The sequence below is a fragment of the Amblyomma mixtum genome, chromosome 10, assembly GCF_055824585.1.
Source record: "Amblyomma mixtum isolate Tamu chromosome 10, ASM5582458v1, whole genome shotgun sequence".
Classification (NCBI taxonomy): domain Eukaryota; kingdom Metazoa; phylum Arthropoda; class Arachnida; order Ixodida; family Ixodidae; genus Amblyomma; species Amblyomma mixtum.
Window position 1 is genome coordinate 54576899 of NC_143021.1, and position 14340 is coordinate 54591238.

The following is a 14340-nucleotide window of genomic DNA, read 5'->3' on the forward strand; positions in this document are numbered from 1 at the left end:
TGTATGACAAACTGTTTGAGTTTATTGCATCCAACAGCTTTTTTCACCAGGGTGACACTGGCAGGTGGTGCCCTGAAGCAAACTAGAAAGGTATGTGGGCCACCTAGGTCACGTGACTCTGCGGGGACACCACAACGTGCCCACCGGATGGTGAACAAACTGGCCACCGTGGCAGGTGGCAGTAATGACTGGCTCGGGAAGAGCAGCCTGGGCCGCACAAGCCCACCGCTGGGAGCAGGGCGATGGCGCATCGCATGACCGCTGAGTGGCTGCGCCAGTAGTGACATGAGGTTGGTTGGTTGGTTTATGGGGTTTAACGTCCCAAAGCGACTGAGGCTATGAGAGACGCCGTAATGGAGGGCTCCGGAATTTTCTACCACCTGGGGTTCTTTAACGTGCACTGACATCCCACAGTACACGGGCCTCTAGGATTTGACTGCCAGGGATCTATGAACGTAAAGTAGAGAATGGCCTTCTGCTTATTTGGGAATTCCCTTCCAAAAGAAGTTTAGACACTCTATAGAGTGTCTATAGACTTTTGTCTATAAAGTCTATAGACAAGAGGCTATAGGCAATACAAATGCCATAGACAGTCTACAGGCAATCTCTAGATTTATGGCCATACACTTTTAGTAGACTTTCCTCTATAGACAGTCTACACACTACGAATAGACAAAAAGCAATATCTATAGGAAGTCAAGAGCGTCAATTAGAAGTCTATAGACTGTTTAGAGACCATTTGTATAAGGGATAACCCATTACGCTCTCGCGTCATACCCTTAGGGCGAAGCATAATTGTCGCCTCTATTCTTTTTTTCTTGAGGAGGGGGTACAAACATTTATTGATTCATATATTTTGGTTGTGGTGGTGGAGTAAATAAAGCAACCTCAATTTCAGTGTAGGTATATCGTCGTAAGTGGAGCGTATTCAGTGCAAGCTAATTAAACATGTTAGAAGCGCAATGAGAAGGGTTTTAAGCAGATAAAATGCACCTAGCAGCAAGTCGCCGTATCCGCTTTACCCTGGAAGCAACCTTAGCGCAGTGCCACACGATCGCCGCACACTCGAGGTGCGGGCGAACCAAGGTTTGATAAGCCCCGAGTAAGATGGGTGCATTTCAGTCAATCAATCAATTATTCGATCAATCATTTACAACTTGTTGTCGGGTGTCCCCAGGCTGAAAAGCTCTTAAAAAACAGCTTGAGAGTGCCTGGGGCCGGTCAAGGTAGCAACGTAAACAACACTGCATTGAAATGGGAGTTAAAAAAACAGGGACAATTTGGCGCAGTTGTCAGAAAATTTACATTTCACACGCAAAAACAGTCACAACTTTTTCAGCCCTTTTCTTTTTTTTTTGTAGAATAGGTGTCAGGATTGAAGCAGATTGAGCGAAAGCTTACAAAATAGCACTGAGAGAACCTATTAATTGGCATCAATTCATTACCGAGCACCGTTTGTCTTCAGGAAATTAAGCACAAAATTATTAATACAGGCACAAATAATACTACGACGAATACTACGAAAGTACGACGGCTAGGTGACGAGTAGCGGACGGGAGAAGGTGACCGTTGGCGGCCGTTCGGTGAAGTCTGCTGGGCAGCAAGGTATTCCTCGATTTCCCGAGGTCGCTCACCGAACCGTGGGCGCGGGGCGTGACGTGAAAATCCCTGAAGCCCGAGTTCACGGTAGGGGCAGCGCCGATACAGGTGGCCGGCTTCCCCGCAGTGGAAGCAGAGCGGCCGCTGACGAGGAGTGCGCCAGATGTCGGCCTTCCGGACCGGTGTTTGCATGTCGAGTCCCTGCTGCGGTGGCCGCTGGTAGGAGGGTGGCGGCAGAACGGACGGCGGCTGCGAGTCGAACGGGATAGGCTGCGCGGGAGGCACCGCGGGTTGACGGACAGCTGCTGCATAACTCAGAGGGCGTGGCTCGGGCAGCAACTGAGGCGGTGCAAACGCTTGCCGGATCTCCTCGCGCACGACTTCAGTGAGGGCAGCGGCTGTGGGATCAGGCGAGATGATGTGGAGTTTCCGTAGCTCCTCGCGAACTACGTCTCGGATCAACTCTCGCAAAGAGGAATGTTCACTGGCGCTGCACGAAGCGGCCACTGAGCTGAAGGGCTGAACGCACGCAGACTCGTTTCGTCGGGAGCGTTGCTGCAGGGCTCGCTCGATGAGGGTTGCTTCACTGATGAAGTCGGCAACGGTCTGGGGGGGATTCCGCACCAAACCAGCGAAAAGATGTTCTTTTAACCCCTGCATCAGGTGGCGCAACTTCGCGGCCTCCGTCATGTCGGGATCAGCCCGCCGACAAAGACGGGTCACGTCCTCGGCAAACATGGCCACGCTCTCGTTGGGCTTTTGGATACGGGCTTCCAGGAGGCGGCGCGCTCGGTCGCGGCGGTCGGGGCTGGAAAACGTATCGCGCAGCTGCGGGCGGAAGGCATCCCAGCTTTGAAGACCGGTCTCCCGGTTCTCGTACCAGGTTTTGGCGCCGTCTTCCAGCGCGAAGTATACGTTGCGCAGCTTCATGGCAGAACTCCACTGATTAAAGTTGGCCACACGTTCAAACTGTTCAAGCCAGTCGTCGACGTCTTCAGCAGGAGCGCCATGGAAACTCGTCGGTACACGGGGCTGCTGGAGGGTTAGATGAGGGGAACTCGCCTGCGCCATGGGATGAAGCTGGACGGGGCGGCGGTCGGGAAGGAGACCGAACTCTGGGGAGAGGCCGTGAACGCGGCGGCTGCTGCGATGAACGGGCGTAGACACCAGCGGGAGTCGGTCGGGACTCGCTGAACCGCTGCGAGAAGAGGTCCGGGACATGGGATCGTGAATGCACCTCCACCAGTGTTACGTAGCCGTTGGGGCTCGTAACCGAAAGGCTTTAATGGGGGGTGACGTGGACGGCACCGGAGAACAAACCAAGAGCACCCAGGGAAGGCCGGAACCGATCTTCTTCTTCTTTCACACGGCGGTGCACGCGCCTTGCGAAGAGCAGCCGCCTAGTGGCTGCTTGTGGAAACGTGGCAATATTGGGAGCATACTGAGAGAAATAGTTCGCGTATCTGTTTCCGGGTCGCAGTGGTCAAGTCAACACATTGCTGTGTAAGCCTATTTAGCAAAAAAGGTGGATTGCTTTTTGGGGATGGCAAAGTGTAGTCAGTGCGTCTGTAATGTATTGACCACTTAGCTCCGCTACGGGTGCGAGGGTCACCGGTATACAGGTTACATTCGTAATGAAGTTAAGAAATTCTTGAAACTTGATATTGGAGAACATAAATGCATAAATAAGACGGAATTTCAAATACCTTTAACGCTTATCATCCGATATCAGGAAAACAATTCTTCAGAAGTACAGAGGTAAGCTACATTGGCAATGGAACGCAAAGTTTTTTTTTTTTTCTAGGACCGAAATTGTGCTAATGTTTCCTGTGGTGGTGGTGTCGCACACCAAAGTTTTAGTTTTTGTGTAAATAAGCTGCGTAAAATGAGGTGAAATGCATAGCGACTCAGGCTATGAGGTACGGCGTAGTGAAGGGCTCCGGAAATTTCGACCACCTGGGGTTCTTTAACGTGCACTGACATCGCACAGTACATGGGCCTCTAGAATTTCGCCTCCATGGAAATTCAGCCGCCGCTGCCGGGATCGAACCCGAGTCTTTCGGGCCAGCAGCCGAGTGCCATAACCACTCAGCCACCACGGCGGGGTTCTTCAATTGAAAGAGCTAGCATCATCCTGAAGTTGTTTATCGAGTGTGCAAGCAATGTCGTGAATTACAAAAACGGCACTAATGCTATTATAGAAAAAATTTTCACCAAACAAGGTCGGTAACCGACATAAACGTTTTTGACTTCAAAGTAATGATTTATATGGCCCGGAATTAAGTGCTTGACAACCTTGCAACCCCTGCTGATTATAGAAATATGTTTAATTCCAGGTTTAATTTTTTCGAGTCAGTGGGTACTGAACACTGATTAAAAGAAATATTTCATGCGAAAAGCAATTAAAAAGTAACTTATTCAGCATACTGGGCAACAAGTGCATAGGGCATGCAACAGAAATTTCGCGCAGAGGCCCTGTCAGAAGTATCTCTATTTTAAGGGGATCGAAGGGCTATACCACCTTGCTCCCTTTCAGAGCCCCCACCCACCCCCACCTCAATACTTCTTGGATGTTCACAGAGGTTGCTGATGGTTGATTTTCTTGCGGAAGCGTATTGCAATTTCCCTTTTGGAACGGCCAGCAGGTACTCGGTCGCCCCTGCCTTTGGTTCATTTATCGCATAAAATGCAGCGCTAGCGAACTCAGCTGTCAGTGGTTTGAACGTTCAGGAGGCGCACAGAGTCGCAGGTTGGCTGCAGGACAGTCGAAAAATTTTGATTGCGCCGTGCCGTACCAAAAACGAAAGAAAAGGAGGCAAGCCGTGACAAATTGTCAGCTGGATTTGCTTTGCGAGCGAATTTTCACCTTTTTATTAGAATTTTTGGATCCCGTCTCTCCATACTTGCGGTACGTCAGAGAAGGTGACGGAGTTCACGCTCGTTTTTATTCTGTCTCCTGAAAGAACAGTGCGCACAAACGGGCGGATTAGTTGCAAAGGAAACTGTAAACACTCCTCGACTTAAGTTAGCCCGTTCTTCTGTTGCCGAAGAAACCCTGGCTACCGCAACTGCTCGTACAGCGCGGGCGATTTTGGGCGTACGAGCAGAGCTGCGTCTCCCGTGTCCTCCGACAAAGGGTCGTTACTCAGCAGCGTCGTGTGGACATTTTTCTTTGTCTTTCGTCTGTTTAAAAAACCTCTGCCTCTCCCGTAACCGAGAGTAGAGTAAGCATGAAATGTTTACGGGCATAACACACTGGTTGTAGATGGTACTAGTCAAAATCTTGAATTGGGTCTAGTGTTCAACACACCACACCACACCTCACTCTTCTTGTTGCGTCGAAGTGATCGCCTGCAATAGTGCGGGCTTAGGTAGCCAGCCGTGAACCGTGGCGGCCTTATCGCTTTCGGGAGCGGCCGCATAATCATGGCGTGGTCGGCAGGGGCGAGCAGTCTACTGCTGTGGCGTATCACTCGCAAAGCGATCGCTTTCCGCAAGACGCTTCCTACCTCTCCTTTCATCAGGCTCCATTGCTCGGCTTAAGCAGCTGTGACGGTGGTGGCATTGAAATGCAGGACGGTGCAGAAGTGTACACGGACACGACAAGACGCAGGCCTGACAAGAATGTATATGCAGCGCGTTCGAATACTCCGCGAGCGTGTATACATGCGCCTGCCAAAGGGGCAAACGTCATGAGCTGAGGGCCCAGCGGCCGGTCTTTTACATGCGTGAGTGTGGGACCGCAGCGCCATTCTTGGGGACTGCGCGGAAGCAGTTTTTCCGCCCAGAGCCCTTCTCGCCCTGGAGCTCCCCTCTTGCTCCAAGCGGCCCTCTCTTTTAGAGAGTCTCGTTAAATCTCGTACGGTTCCCGGATGCTCTCGTTTCAGAGCCCGGATGAGGGGAATTCAGTGCCCGGATGTTGGCTCCCGGTCTCGGCGTGACGTCACCACTCGCCCGATAACGGGAGTTAAAAGCATTTCATGCTTAAAACGCGCTGATTGGAAAAACAAGCGTTGTTTGCAAATCGCAGCGCTTAGATCTGCACTCGCTCTCAGCACATGCGGCCGGGGTGTACAAATAGGCAGCATTTGGCGCCGCCGACTGCCGGAAGAGAAAACAGCTTGACGATACGTTCGGTTTATAGAGCCGGCCATGGAAAGATTAGCGATAGCGGTAACGGCGTGAAAGCACACTGACAACATCGTGATTAAGAGAACGAACTCGAGTTGACGCTAGCGCGCAAATCGTCGAACAAAAGAAACTCCAACACAGTTACCCTGTGTAACTCGAGCTTCAGCGACAGCTATTGCTGCGGGGTTACAATATTCCGTTTTTATTATTATTCGTCGTCTTCTCTGGTGATCTCACGAGCTGCGCTTAAGGTGGAGTCAGCTAATCAACGTGAAGGGGTCTCGCAGCACCGGGAAAGAGCCGTCGCTGTGAGCTGCTCTTGTACGGGGACATAAAATTCACAGAAAGGGTCACCGATGGTGTTCTAAAAGAGCAGAGCAAATTCGAGGAGAGAAGGGTGTGTGTGTGTGATATTGAGGCGCGGAAATGCGGTTGCGAACAGTAGATGGCTATTAAGAGATCAGTGGGAGAAGACCTCTGCCCTAAAACAGACGCAATGCGGTTCCTGTGCTGATGAAGACTCGAAAATTGTGCTGCGCTCTTTCCACCTGATATAAGCTGTCCCTTTCGTCACAGAAAGTCGAGCCTGTGTGATAACCAACTCCGGATTAAAGCTTGCTTGCATGAAAGTTTCGATTATGTAATTCCATTAAAATCTTTTTTCATCGAGTTTCTGGAATCTGAAACGGTGGTTTGCGTCGAACGTAGCACCCACCTGGTCTGCATTTTGGAACGGCCGCCGCGGTGGCGCAGTGGTTATAGTGCTCGGCTACTCATCCGAAAAACGCAGGTTCGATCCCGGCCGCGGCGGTCAAATTTTGATCGAAGCGAAATTCTAGAGGCCCGTGTACTGTGGGATGTCAGGGCACGTTAAAGAACTCCAGGTGGGCGAAATTTCTGCAGCCCTTTACTGTAGCGTCACTCACAGCCGGAGTCGCTTTGGGACGTTAAACCCCCATAAACCCATCTGCGTTTTCTAACGCCACAGCATCACAAGCCGCCCCTCCCTCCCCCTTCCCCCAACGCTCAACACTTTGAACATAGGTGGTGGAGCTTCGAAACCGGACTACAGACTATATATATCTCTCTTGACCATACTGAAGGACTCTTGGGAGCCTTTCATGTGATTTGACCTGCTCATGATGTTCGTAAATAAGGTCACAAACGCACCGATGAAGTCGGTGCACTGGTCTGAATACTCCGTCCCCTTGCCTACCGAGGTAAACGAATACGAGTTGAGATGTCCAAACAGGCATCGTTTAACTCACGCGCGTTATCTTGCTCCAGAAAAGGCAAACGGCGCCTCTAGCGCGTTGCAAGGATCACCTTAATCTCGTAGAAACTCCCTTCGCCTTCAACTCAGACAAAGCCGCTTCTTATGCTTAGAAAAAAGCAGCGCGAAAGAAGAACGGGACGGAAGCAATGTAACAGGGACAAGCATGTTTTTCCAAACATGCATCCTCTCCTACTTGCCCATTTCAGCCACCTTGTGCCGCTTCTTATACTTTCGAACTGTTTAATATCAATGCTGGGTATTTATGCGCATGTATTTTATTATTAACTGCTACGGTACAGTTATTGGCGCAATGGCATGTAGCATTTGAGCTAGAAACAATGCCTGAGAAAAGGCGCGTCACCTGTCATCGCGCAGCCGTCACTTCCACTTTCTAACCACTTGGTTCAAGCGGATGGCCTCATGCCCACTAAGAGGGCACTGCCAGAATACACACCCAGGTCCGATGCCATCCAGAGAGAGGCATGGTACCAGCAGCCGGGATGTCCACGTGGCATTCATCTCTCCCGGGGCTAGCAGTTGTTATTTACACATTTTTTGAGTTTATTTTTTTTTTGGACCTCGCTTCCACGAAGGCTGAAGCTGCGGAAGGGACCTGAAAACACGGCATAAGTGCTTCTTTCGTTCCCTTTCCGATAACAATGATAGGGTTTCTGAACGTAGGCTTAACTTGCTTAAGCATCGAGTCGTCTGAAAGTACAGTTTGTTCAATAATATCAGAATTTTCGATACTCTATAACACTTCTTTGGCCTGCCCACGCCGCCGATGTTGCAATGGAAAAATTTCGAAACGAGTACACGAAATTACAATCCGAGGTCGGCACGTGCGAGCCTTGCTTTTCTCTCCCAAGCCTGCGCAGGCACGACAGTCAAACGCATGTTCGCGGCCGACGTTCTGCTCTGACGAAACGCGAATTCCAGAGAGTTCGCGGACGGCGTTGATTCCAGCTAGCATTCTTGAGCGCGCTCTCGTACCGAGGATAGTGTTCGCGCTTTTAGGGAAGAGCGCAATTTCTTTGTTTCTCTAACATATTAATTTGCCCTGAAGAAAACTCTCGCACTTTTGGTAACAAAGGAATGGAAAGAGTGGAGCTGTTTATCCGCGAAAAGGAGCGAAAGGAAGAATCCGTCGTCGTTTCAGGAAGAATTTCAGCTTGAAATATAAGACAACCCGGCGGAGTTTTGCGATTTTCAGCTTTGTTTCCTACATTGCATGCATAGTTGCTTTGTCACAGGAATTTTTAAACTAAAATATTTGTATTTAGGACCCTAATGAATGAAATAACCGCATTTCTTTGGGATTTGTCCCGCAAGTTCTGTCAAGACGTAAGTGTCTTTTATTTAATCTCGAAATGAGGTTGGAATGGCTGTCGGCAAGTCTTTGCCGAATCTCTTTATTCTTTATAAAGACGATCTTTACATCAATCTTCGCAGTGTCCTGCGACATACCGAACAATTCTGGAAAAAAAGCATTTTTGAAGGGGAAACCATTTATGAACGCAATTTTTGAAGCCAAAGCTTCACTACGCTAGGTAAAGCCAGATTCGCGGTGACCTCTACCTAACCTACCGAATCTAATATAATTGCATCCGGGATACGGACCCCGCACGCCGTTACCTTATATAGGACCCTGCTCATGGAGAGGGCTGAGTCGGGCTGGTTCGTTCATGTTGAATGGTACGACGAAGCAGCGCTGGCGGATGGGATGGAAGGAGAAGAGACAGACACATGCGCTGATGTGTCAAAGCGCAAAGGTAACACGCATGCGCAAACAGGTGACGCAAAGGTGTCGCAAAGACATGCGGAAAGGTGACACGCATGTGCCAAGGTGACTCGAAGGTGTCGCAAAAACATGCTTGAAGGTGACATGCGCCAAGGTGACGCCCAACAAACTGCTTCTCAGAATTTGGACGTGTTCAGTACTGAACTTAACAATGTATCATTAACCACAGAGCTGCGTACTAACAAAAAACTGATGTTTTTATATATGGAATTTGTGCTATCGTGCAACCATGTTTTTTGGATGTACTCCCCGCGCTCCCGGAGGAGCCTTCAACCATTCCGGTCGGCCCACATTAAGATAGTTAAGCGCGGAATAGCAAAAACATGCATGAAACCAGCTCTGTATAGATCATGTGTACATAAAACCCAAGCCAGCTTTGACGCGCAGGTTACTAGGCTTACCTCTGCAGGCTACCCGACGAAGATCTTATCTGGCGTAGCAGAGTCTATACTAGCAGAATGCAGAATTCAGAAGGTCACGCGCAGAGTAGACAATAAGCACATCACATGTATTCTGTATGTTCACCAAGTATCGCACAACTTGCAAAAGATTGTGAACAAAGCCGGCGTGAAGCTCTTTTTCTCTACCAGGAACAAGTTGGGAGGCGTGTGCAAGATAGTGAACCAGGAAAGTGGAAAGAAGGCTTGTCAAAAAAAACACAGAAAAAAAATTGTCAACTGTTGCTATGGTGTGGTTTACAAGGTCCCACTGTTATGCGGCCGTTTTTACATCGGGGAGACCGGACAGTGCGTCAGAGACTGTGAGATTGCAGATTGCAGAGACTGTGAGGCGTTTCTGAACCGAAACTCTGTCACCGCCAAGTATAGAGATCACACCTCCTCGCGCCTGACATCAGGGGCTTTCAACATTCACGAATTTGGTAACTCATGTGTAAAACAACCACTGGTGGCTCTATTCCCAGAGGAGCTCGCCTTTCCTAATAAGGGATGATTTGATAGCTCCCGTATGTATGTCATGTTCGTCCCGAATTTGCTTCCCTGCTGTGCTTTATATTCCCCCCCCCTCCCCTCTTTCGCAATAAACCATTTGGTTGTCAGCGCCTTGTCGGTCTCTTCTTCCGTCTCGTCCGTCAACGCTGTTTCGTCGTACCCATTTCCATCACAGGTTGGCAGGAAACGAGGCAGCAGACGCAGCCGCCCGCGCTCTTTCTCACCGGACTGTTTTCTCCTCCTCACCCGATCAGGAACCCGATTTTAATCCGTTCGATACCTTCAAAGGTGTTACAATCTAATATCAACATAGTCATCGTCTTTACCCTCGCCCATATGAAGGCCTCAAGAATGCGAATGAGTGGTTCCTTCTCCTCCTTGTCACCAATACATTGGTGTGCCCGGCCGCACAAAAAAATTTTGACCCCTCCTTTAACGGCAGCTGCCTGCACACTGTAGTGCGGTGTATTGGGACACCTATCACATGGTGTGAACCTGCCCCCCCCCCCCCCCCCCCCCAACCCAACCCGGGAAGACCGGGAGGCGACCGTGCTCGCCTACCACGATTTACAGGCACAACACCCCTTAGTCGGGCGCGCCCGGATGGCGGCCACCGCCACTGGGGTCCCAAACTAGGGACCTCCACCTAATGCATGTAAGGATCGGTCCCTTCCGGACTGATCAAAACATACCCCCTGTCCCTTTCTAATAAATGTTTTCACTACCTCCCAAGTTTCACCTTGAAATGACCTTGAGCTTCGAAAGCAAAGGAAAGGTGCCTAACTGGCCGCCTTGGACAGTGGACACCTCAGTTGTGCTTAAGCTACGTGGTCGGTAGAGGCAGACGTGCGCTGTATGCGTTGGCATTGGCAACGTTGTGGCAGAAACACGGCACTCAAACCATAAGCCGTAGGCGTTCCTTGTGTTCGTTGGCGTTGGCGTTGACAACGTTTTAGACTGCGATGATTTTATGGTAAGGAAGTGCGCAACAGCCAGTTTCTTTCTTTTTGTAGAGTACGCTTCGTAAATTTTTCTGCTGAGTAAGGAGTAGGACTGCGTTGAGCCGGGTCCTTGGAATCTTCATAGAATGTGCGTTCGGGCTGAGCTTCACCTATGAGTTGCCAGTGCAGGGACGCTTGTGGTTCTTGAATCTTTACATTATTTTTAGTGAAACCGAAGCGTGCTGGAGGTAGCCTCGTTTAAAAAAAAAGGTAGTTTAACCTTCAGTCCGCTCATTCTGAGTTTCGCCACTGCGGGGGCTCAGTGATTATGGCGCTCGGCTGCTGACCCGACAGACGCGGGTTCGATCCCGGCCGCGGCGGCCGAATTTTTGATGGAGGCGAAATGCTAAAGGCACGTGTACTGTGCGATATTAGTGCACGTGAATGAACCCCACGTAGTAGAAATTTTGTGGAACCCTTAACTACGGCTTCCCTCATAGCCTGAGTCACTTTGGGACGTTAAACCGCCATAAAATGAAAACATTCTGAGCTTGTTAAGAGCGGTATAGCAAAAAAAAAATCTCACTGCGCGCCGCTCTTGACAAGTCCTGCCTCCCTTAGATGAAATGCAGCGTGTGTTTCCAGTTGAAGAAGTGCAACAGTGCCTTGTTCCTTTGTGAGATGATCGCATCTGTGATAGAAGCCGTTGCAAGGAAGCCAGGAGTGCACCGGAGCAGTGCCCATGTGTCGTTCCGCAAAGTTGCCATCCCGTACTACAACCAAATTTCGCATCACCTAAAAATAGTTGCGCAGAAATATGACGTCCCGGTGGTCTTCACGGCACCCAAAAAGCTTGCGGGCAACTGCAATATGCTGCAAGACGGAAAAATGAATGAATTCAACATCAAGCACGCACACAGGTTTGTCCGTGAAAACGTGGAGTAGTGCACCGTATACCCCTCTCTTGTGGCTAACGCTACGTAGGAAAAACTTGGCCTTGCACTTAGACTACAGGAGCACTTCGCCACAACACAGGCATTGGCGTAGGGTGGGGCCGGCCATTCTCCACTGCCGTAATTGCACGCCTCGGTTTGCATCCCAACCCGGCGGATAAATTTACGAAGAACGAAACTTGCTATTGCATCAGCGAAACATCAGTCTTGCTGACCAACAAAGAGGTCGCCTATCTAGATGGCAGTCTGAGCCACAGACGCCATCATGCCAGAGTAAAGTGCTGTTTTGACGATTGGGGTTATGACGATTGTGTAAATGCCACGTTTTTCAAGTAAAACTCAGTTCATGTTCTGTGCCCTGTCCTGTTTATCCTTCCTGCGTTAGTTTTTTCGCTTTTGTGGTTCCATTAAGCATTCTAGCTGGTAAAAACGTCATGAAGTAAATATTCCTGGCCACTGAATCGGAATCACCGCATGGTCCCACAACCTCATCAGTGGTTGAACGGGTCGATGTCGTGACAATTTAGAATATTTAATGCAATTACATATTAATGGGAAGCAACACAGTGCCAATATACGAGACAATAGAATGGGAGGCATACAGAGCTATATAATACAGGTCCACACAAAATACTGGATTTTCCGCCTTGGACGACGCGGACATATGTTACGTGCCTTCTTAAAATATACCTGAGTCCTAATAATCTCCACCACTAGGCAGTGGAGCCGTCAGCTCTGCATTGCGCCGCCGCGAAAATTGGTATCAGTGCACAGAATACGTGAGTAAATGCGAGTGCACGTGTCCGAGAGGCGCCTTCAACGCGGTTGGGCGCTAGTTTTACGTCTTTGCCGACGGCACTGCTATCAGCTAAAAGCGAGCGCGGCTTCGGTAAGCGCCAGCTCATCGCCTCCGAATTCCCGAGTTGCGCTGCAGTTGCCCGGTCGGCAGCGGATACAAGCGCGGCTGTTGCCTCTCCGCCGTTGCTTTTCACGACGCTTCCGGGCTCCCTGCCTGCGCATCGCTGCCCCTGATCGTTTTATGGCCGTCCCTGTTACGAGCGCTGCGCGATTAATAGCTCCTCGGAGTTTCGTATGTGGTATTCCCTGCGCCGCAGACCACCTCCGTACAGTATTTCAGGAACACTGTCCGCAGGGACATGAGTTGCTGCAATGCAGCAAACCTTCCTTAGGGTTGGTACCGAGGTAGACGGTGAACTATCTTTAAGTGCGGCGAAGAACTGAAGTTGGCCAGTATCTACTGATCACCGCGGGCTGTTGCTGCGCCTAAAAAAGAGAAAAGGCAGAAGTATTTCTAGAACTAGCCGTGTCGAAATGCTGGAGCGGGTAGCTCATTCCGCCCTGGATTTTGCTATCTAGAACGCAACGCTACCCACCTACCGGTGATCACTGGGTCAATAAATCACTCGCCGTCATCATCAACGTGACAGGGAGGACTCCTTACGTTGACGATGACGTCATCATGATCATGAAATAATGCTGTCATAACCATAAGTTTTTCATTAATGAAAGTATCATTTTTTTTTTTGCTTTCGAAGAAAGAACAGCGGAAGCGCACAAGCCCAAGCAAACGAGCATTACTAACTACTAAAAGTTTACGCAGTTCTGAATATCCTTAAAATGTTCCCATGATCTGCTATAGCGGCGTGCACGTACCATCTACTACTTTCGCATATCTGTGGCTGCCTCTGTTCCTGAAAATGGATTTTGTATATTACTGCATTCAACAAACTATGCCGCACGAAACGCACGATAATTAACACAAGCCCCAATATTCAAACGAAGTAATATGTTGAAGTGTCCTTTTTTTTCTTAGTCAATTACCATTCGCTGCATTAAAATAACGAGGTAATAACGCCTCATTTGTTGTCATGGTTTGTGCTGTTTTATGCAGGAATTTTTCGCCTGTGAATATTTTTGTCTGCTACACTGCTTCATTTTCTTTAGCCCTCATATTTTCTCATTGATTTCACCACATACACTTGGAACAAGCCGCGTGATGTATTTGGCCTATTGGGCAGCATACACGAGTAAAATAAAGTACATGCGATGTGAGGTCAGAAGTAAAGCATTAATTTTCAGCATGCCATTCAGAAAGTTTTATAGACTAGTATTTAATGATCCATTCCTTTAAAGCACGCCCTGGATGAGTCCTGATCTCCACCAACTCATTCGAAATCAACCTAAAGCTACAAGTGCTTCGAAGCAGGCGCTGTTCCATGAGCAAGAGCCTCTCAGAGGAGTCTTTCTGCTGCTCCTCCCTATCTGTCTTTCCTACTTGACCCTTCTCAGAGTTGATCCTCCCTGAGAAGCTCCAGCTGCGGGCAAAAGCTCCTAGTTTTCTTCGAGGCTTGTGCCGAATTAGGAGAGAGAACTACAGGTAATGTTAAAAAAACGAAAGGCGCTGGTAGAAGACAGTTGGTCGAGATGCCAGCCCGGAGGAAGCGACTACATAGCAGGGATTTGCGTGTGTGTGGCCACCGCCCCATCGTCGATGACCTGCGTGAAATTGAGCATACCTAGAGTACGCACTCTAGCTCAAAATCGGTGAGCATCTGCGGCCTGACTGCCAATGTTTATTGCTCAGGTTTGTAGCTACGAGTGACTATAAATCGTCCTATTACGCCTGCAGTGTTTTTAACATTACGCAGCCTCTGGAGCGTCCGAACCG

The 14340-nt window shown here is 49.4% G+C and overlaps 1 protein-coding gene across 1 annotated transcript in view; it reads left to right on the plus strand.

Annotated features, from left to right (window-relative positions):
* Positions 1-14340, plus strand: part of LOC149325823 (adenosine receptor A2a-like) — a 350480-nt gene that overhangs the window by 233176 nt on the left and 102964 nt on the right. The window lies entirely within an intron of this gene.